The following is a 7,692-nucleotide window of genomic DNA, read 5'->3' on the forward strand; positions in this document are numbered from 1 at the left end:
GGTATGTAGGCGTCTAATATTTTACAAGGGCTGCATGGACATCGCTAACAATGTCCGCGCAGCCCTTGCTTGTCGATTATCGGGCAGTGTATGGGCTCAGTAAGCGAGCACCGATCTAGGAGATCAGCACTCGCTTACAGAAAGTCACCGGGCCGTGTAATAGGGCCCTTAAAATTAGCACAGAAACTGTGAGCGGTCTGGAGCTCCATGGTGGAGCAGCATCACCTAGCATAGAATGGAGGGGGGTAAAGCTGCTACTGGACTTCCCATCATCCTTTAGGATGAATTTTAGCTGTGTGAACATGCCCTTATTCTCAGTGCCTGCAGCTTTATTTATTGCATTTCATTTACTATTACCAGAGAGAGGTTATTTCACAGTGTTCCTCTCTGTTGCCAAGACTGTGGTGTGGGCGGAATCTGTCAGCACAGATCTATGAGGTCCCCTTACACATATAAGACTGTACCCACATACGTGTGTTTATTAGGGCTCCTAGATGTCCAATGGCTCAGTCTCATGTAATCTCACACAATACTATATACATCATTGTATACAATATAATCTCCTATCAGTATAAGCACACCCACGGCAATGTCAGTACTGTGCACATAGGACACTATACGGAAACATACCGCCATCACAGCTCCATACTATACCTGCATAATAACAGCTCTGCACTATATGGAGCTGTATTCTTGGTTTGGCCTTGTGTACATAATATCAGGTAGGCCACTGTAGCCACTGTATATATGGCAGCACCCAAAGACTCACAGATCACTCCATTACTGTTCACTTAACCTTCTAGATGCTGTAGTCAATAGCGACTGTGGCAATTAAACAGGTACTATCCCTCTCATGTCTCTCCAATTGGTTATCATAGCAGCCAGGAGCTTTCTAAAGGCCTCCGTGACTGCCAAGTCAGATCTGCTAATACACACAGGCTGTGGCAGGAGGTCACAGAACTAACTGTACGCTGCAGTTTTGCTTTTAAAAATAAAATTTTTATTATTTAAAAGTAGGAAAATCCAAACATAAACTATATATATATATATATATATATATATATATATATATATATATACACTGTAATCATGTTCATCCCCTACAAACAACAAGCCTTATATGGCTCTTTCAATGGAGGAGAGAAAAAATTAAAACACAAAGGGTCATTACGGGGTTAAGCAGGTTAGTGACAGTTTTAAAAATGTTGCTGTCACTGCTCCACCGCACATCTCTGCCATCACTACTGTCTCTGCTGTCACTACTCCACCGCACATCTCTGCCATCTCTACTGTCTCTGCTGTCACTACTCCACCGCACATCTCTGCCATCACTACTGTCTCTACTGTCACTACTCCACCGCACATCTCTGCCATCACTACTGTCTCTGCTGTCACTACTCCACCGCGCATCTCTGCCATCACTACTGTCTCTGCTGTCACTACTCCACCGCACATCTCTGCCATCACTACTGTCTCTGCTGTCACTACTCCACCGCACATCTCTGCCATCACTACTGTCTCTGCTGTCACTACTCCACCGCACATCTCTGCCATCACTACTGTCTCTGCTGTCACTACTCCACCGCGCATCTCTGCCATCACTACTGTCTCTGCTGTCACTACTCCACTACACATCTCTGCCATCACTACTGTCTCTGCTGTCACTACTCCACCGCACATCTCTGCCATCACTACTGTCTCTGCTGTCACTACTCCACCGCACATCTCTGCCATCACTACTGTCTCTGCTGTCACTACTCCACCGCGCATCTCTGCCATCACTACTGTCACTACTCCACCTCACATCTCTGCCATCACTACTGTCTCTGCTGTCACTACTCCATCTCACATCTGTCACTATTACAGCCCTGCTGTCACTACTCCACCTCACAACTGTCACTACTCCACCTCACATCTGTCACTACTACAGCACCGCTGTCACTACTCCACCTCACATCTGTCACTATTACAGCACTGCTGTCACTACTCCACCTTACATCTGTCACTACTACAGCACTGCTGTCACTACTCCACCTCACATCTGTCACTATTACAGCACTGCTGTCACTACTCCACCTCACATCTGTCACTATTACAGCACTGCTGTCACTACTCCACCTCACATCTGTCACTACTACAGCACTGCTGTCACTACTCCACCTTACATCTGTCACTACTCCACCTCACATCTGTCACTATTACAGCAACGCTGTCACTACTCCACTACATCTCTGCTCTCACTACTCCAGCACTGCTGTCACTAGTACAGCACACAACCGTCTCTTCCGTCACTACTCCACCATGTCTCTGCTGTCACTCCTCCAGCCCACATCTGTCATTACTTCAGCCCACATCTTTCTCTGCTGTCACTCCTCCAGCACACACCTATCACTGTTCCAGCATACACCAGTCTCTACTCCAGCACACACCTGTCTCTGCTGTCATGACTCCAGCACACACCTGTCTCTGCTGTCACTCCCCCAGCCAGGGCCATATTTACCCAGGGCCGCCATCAGGAATTTCGGGGACCCATACAATACAATTCTGGGCCCCCCACATTAATAAAAAAAAAAAAATAGTGTGTTCGACCCACGCCTTGCTGGGAGGCATAATTTGGTTTAGATCGATTCTAGAGAACTGGCTCATATATCCCATTTTCCCCAGTGGCTTAAAATGTAACCTCTGTTATACAGTTATAAAATTGTAGAAACTAAATGTGAACAAGGTGCAATTTAAATGTCACCATACAGACACTTACTTGTATAGCTGTCTCTTGGGCTCTGTATGCAGTGCATTATATTCACCCCTGCAACGTACAATTTATAGCGTGTCTACAAGCCCAGCGGGGCTCATTATGATGGAGACTAAAACTTATACAAGAGTGGGGTAGGGGTTCCCCTGTATTCAGAATGCTGTTGAGTACTAGGCAATGCCCCGTTTGGGGTTATTGAATTTCGAGGGTCTGGGGGGCTGTTTGATTTGTATATGTTCACCAATATCCCCCCCCCCCCCCCCCCCGGTATGCTCACTAACATAGAATATGTTGATAAGGCTAATATAATGAGGCTGTTCCATGTTAGTGAGCATATACAAATCACCCCCCCCCCCCAGGCAGACTAGTTTAGCTCACCCAAGCCAGTGATAGCGAATACATGGCGGTGAGAACGCTTTCTAGGAGATCCTGTTTGTGCAGCAGAGGTGTCTTTATCCTGCTCTGCATAGACCCTCGAAATACAATAATCCCAGACGGGGCATTGCCTAGCACTCAACAGCATTCTGAATACAGGGGAACCCCTACCCCACTCTTGTATAAGTTTTAGTCTCCATCATAATGAGCCCCGCTGGGCTTGTAGACACGCTATAAATTGTACGTTGCAAGGGTGAGTATAATGCACTGCATACAGAGCACAAGAGGCAGCTATACAAGTAAGTGTCTATTTGAATTGCACCTTGTTCACATTTAATTTCTACAATTTTATAACTGTATAACAGAGGTTACATTTTAAGCCACTGGGGAAAATGGGGTATATGAGCCAGTTCTCTAGAATTGATCTCACACACAGACACCAGCACACATGTATACAGACACCAGCACACATGTATACAGACATACAGACACCAGCACACCAGGGCACGATGAACTTCTGCAACCTGGAGAAATCACCTGATATCACCTGCAGTCCTATGTAACACCACATAACACAGTGGTATCTCTGAGTACAGATAATGTAGTAGATTTCACCTGCAGTCCTATGTAACAGCACAGATAACACAGTGATATCTCTGAGTATAGATCATGTAGTAGATGTCACCTGCAGTCCTATGTAACAGCACAGATAACACAGTGATATCCCTCTGAGTACAGATAATGTAGACGTCACCTGCAGTCCTATGTAACACCACAGATAACACAGTGATATCTCTGAGTACAGATAATGTAGTAGTCACCTGCAGTCCTATGTAACAGCACAGATAACACAGTGATATCTCTGAGTACAGATAATGTAGTAGCTGTCACCTCGGGGCACCCCTACTAAATGATGTTCTACAAAAAAAGAAAAGTGTCATACAGTGACTCACAGGTGACGTCTTCTTTGATCTGAGGCGTCACTTTCCCTTTTCCTCTCCATCCGGCCCAGTCCGCCATGATGATTCCTTCCAGATATGTTTCATCTTTTCAGAACCTGCGAGACAAACAATTTAGGCTCCGCACATTTCTAGCAACTTCCTTCCCTTTCTCCCTCCTGTAGGCTCCCATAGTAACTGCGCTGTTTGGTGTTATGTGCAGGAAAGCGAGTAGGAATGTGGGATGCCCCCTGTATGTTGGATCCCCTGATGTGCCCCCATGAGCTAATAATGCCCCTAGAGGTGGCCCCCATGAACTAATAATGCCCCCAGAGGTGCCCCCATGAGCTAATAATGCCCCCAGAGGTGCCCCCATGAACTATTAATGCCCCCAGAGGTGCCCCCATGAGCTAATAATGCCCCTAGAGGTGGCCCCCATGAACTAATAATGCCCCCAGAGGTGCCCCCATGAGCTAATAATGCCCCCAGAGGTGCCCTCATGAACTAATAATGCCCCAAGAGGTGCCCCCATGAGCTAATAATGCCCCCAGAGGTGCCCCCATGAGCTAATAATGCCCCCAGAGGTGCCCTCCATGAACTAATAATGCCCCCAAAGGTGCCCCCCATGAACTAATAATGCCCCCAGAGGTGCCCCATACACTAATAATGCCCCCAGAGGTGCCCCCATATACTAATAATGCCCCCAGAGGTGCCCCCATACACTAATAATGCCCCCAGAGGTGCCCCCATATACTAATAATGTCCCCAGAGGTGCCCCCATACACTAAAAATGCCCTCAGAGGTGCCCCCATACACTAATAATGCCCCCAGAGGTGCCCCCCATGAACTAATAATGCCCCCAGAGGTGCCCCCCATATACTAATAATGCCCCCAGAGGTGCCCCTAAAAAAACAAACATCCTACTCACCTAATCCGTGCTGTGCAGGCAGCAGCTCTTCCTCCTCTTCGGGCTCCATCTTGCGAGCCGCAGGGACGGGACTTCCGGCAGGCGTGATGACGTCACATCATCACGCCTGCCGGAGAGGTCACGGCCCGGCCTCCCATAGGCTGCAGGTATGAAGTGCTGGCAGCCTATGGGAGAGAATACAGAAGGTGGACGCTGACAGGTCCTGCTCCTGTATTCTGATCGCTTTGATGTTCCGCCCGCACATTGAGCGGGCGGAACATCAAAGCGATCAGTGCATCCTGAGAAGCTGCGCGGCCGCAGCTTCTCGGGATGCTCAAAAACAGGTGGCAAGGGGGGGCCGTGCGGGCCCCCCTAGCATAGCGGACGGGGGGGCGGCGGGCCCCCCCCCCATGTCTCTTAGGGTCCGGGCCCCATACGGCACTACCAGTTGTACTGCCCTATCGGCGGCCCTGTATTTACCATTAGGCACCCGTGGTCCAGTGCCTAGGGCAGCATCTTGCAGGGGGCAGGGGGAAGGAAATAACTTTTATTTTGTTGTTCTGGTATGGGGGTGTTAATCTGGGTGTTATCAGGATTATTGGCCATACGCCTATTGGTTACCGCATAAGGGTCTGGTTTCGGCTGCATGTGGTGGCGTACAGCAAAATGTGGGAATGCGGCCTAAGACAATCAATATGGTGTTCAGAAATTAGAAAATCGTGATGGTAGTTTGTGAGTGAAGATGGGGCGTCTTCAGGTGTAGTGCCTAGGGCAGCAGCAGCTGGTAATACTGCCCTGCCTCCAGCACACATCTGTCTCTGCTGTCACTCCTCCAGCATACACCAGTCACTACACCAGCGCACACACCTATCACTCCTCCAGCACACATCTGTCTCTACTGTCACTCCTCCAGCACACATCTGTCTCTGCTGTCACTCCTCCAGCACACATCTGTCTCTACTGACATTCCTCCAGCACACATCTGTCTCTGCTGTCACTCCTCCAGCACACATCTGTCTCTGCTGTCACTCCCCCAGCACACATCTGTCTCTGCTGTCACTCCCCCAGCACACATCTGTCTCTGCTGTCACTCCCCCAGCACACATCTGTCTCTGCTGTCACTCCCCCAGCACACATCTGTCTCTGCTGTCACTCCCCCAGCACACATCTGTCACTCCCCCAGCACACATCTGTCACTCCCCCAGCACACATCTGTCACTCCTCAGGCACACATCTGTCACTCCCCCAGCACATATCTGTCACTCCCCCAGCACACATCTGTCACTCCTCCAGCACACACCTGTCACTCCCCCAGCACACATCTGTCTCTGCTGTCACTCCTCCAGCACACATCTGTCACTCCTCCAGCACACATCTGTCACTCCCCCAGCACACATCTGTCACTCCTCCAGCACACACCTGTCACTCCCCCAGCACACATCTGTCTCTGCTGTCACTCCTCCAGCACACATCTGTCACTCCTCCAGCACACATCTGTCACTCCCCCAGCACACATCTGTCTCTGCTGTCACTCTCCCAGCACACACCTGTCACTCCCCCAGCACACATCTGTCTCTGCTGTCACTCCCCCAGCACACATCTGTCTCTGCTGTCACTCCCCCAGCACACATCTGTCACTCCCCCAGCACACATCTGTCACTCCCCCAGCACACATCTTTCACTCCCCCAGCACACATCTGTCTCTGCTGTCACTCCCCCAGCACACATCTGTCACTCCCCCAGCACACATCTGTCACTCCTCAAGCACACATCTGTCACTCCCCAGCACATATCTGTCACTCCCCCAGCACACATCTGTCACTCCTCCAGCACACACCTGTCACTCCCCCAGCACACATCTGTCTCTGCTGTCACTCCTCCAGCACACATCTGTCACTCCTCCAGCACACATCTGTCACTCCCCCAGCACACATCTGTCTCTGCTGTCACTCCCCCAGCACACACCTGTCACTCCCCCAGCACACATCTGTCTCTGCTGTCACTCCCCCAGCACACATCTGTCTCTGCTGTCACTCCCCCAGCACACATCTGTCACTCCCCCAGCACACATCTGTCACTCCCCCAGCACACATCTGTCTCTGCTGTCACTCCCCCAGCACACATCTGTCACTCCCCCAGCACACATCTGTCTCTGCTGTCACTCCCCCAGCACACATCTGTCTCTGCTGTCACTCCCCCAGCACACATCTGTCACTCCCCCAGCACACATCTGTCACTCCCCCAGCACACATCTGTCACTCCCCCAGCACACATCTGTCTCTGCTGTCACTCCCCAGCACACATCTGTCACTCCCCCAGCACACATCTGTCACTCCCCCAGCACACATCTGTCTCTGCTGTCACTCCCCCAGCACACATCTGTCACTCCCCCAGCACACATCTCTCTGCTGTCACTCCCCCAGCACACATCTGTCACTCCGCCAGCACACATCTGTCTCTGCTGTCACTCCCCCAGCACACATCTGTCACTCCCCCAGCACACATCTGTCACTCCCCCAGCACACATCTGTCACTCCCCCAGCACACATCTGTCTCTGCTGTCACTCCCCCAGCACACATCTGTCACTCCCCCAGCACACATCTCTCTGCTGTCACTCCCCCAGCACACATCTGTCACTCCGCCAGCACACATCTGTCTCTGCTGTCACTCCCCCAGCACACATCTGTCACTCCCCCAGCACACATCTGTCACTCCCCCA

The sequence above is a fragment of the Dendropsophus ebraccatus genome, chromosome 4 (genome assembly GCF_027789765.1).
Source record: "Dendropsophus ebraccatus isolate aDenEbr1 chromosome 4, aDenEbr1.pat, whole genome shotgun sequence".
Taxonomy (NCBI): Eukaryota; Metazoa; Chordata; class Amphibia; order Anura; family Hylidae; genus Dendropsophus; species Dendropsophus ebraccatus.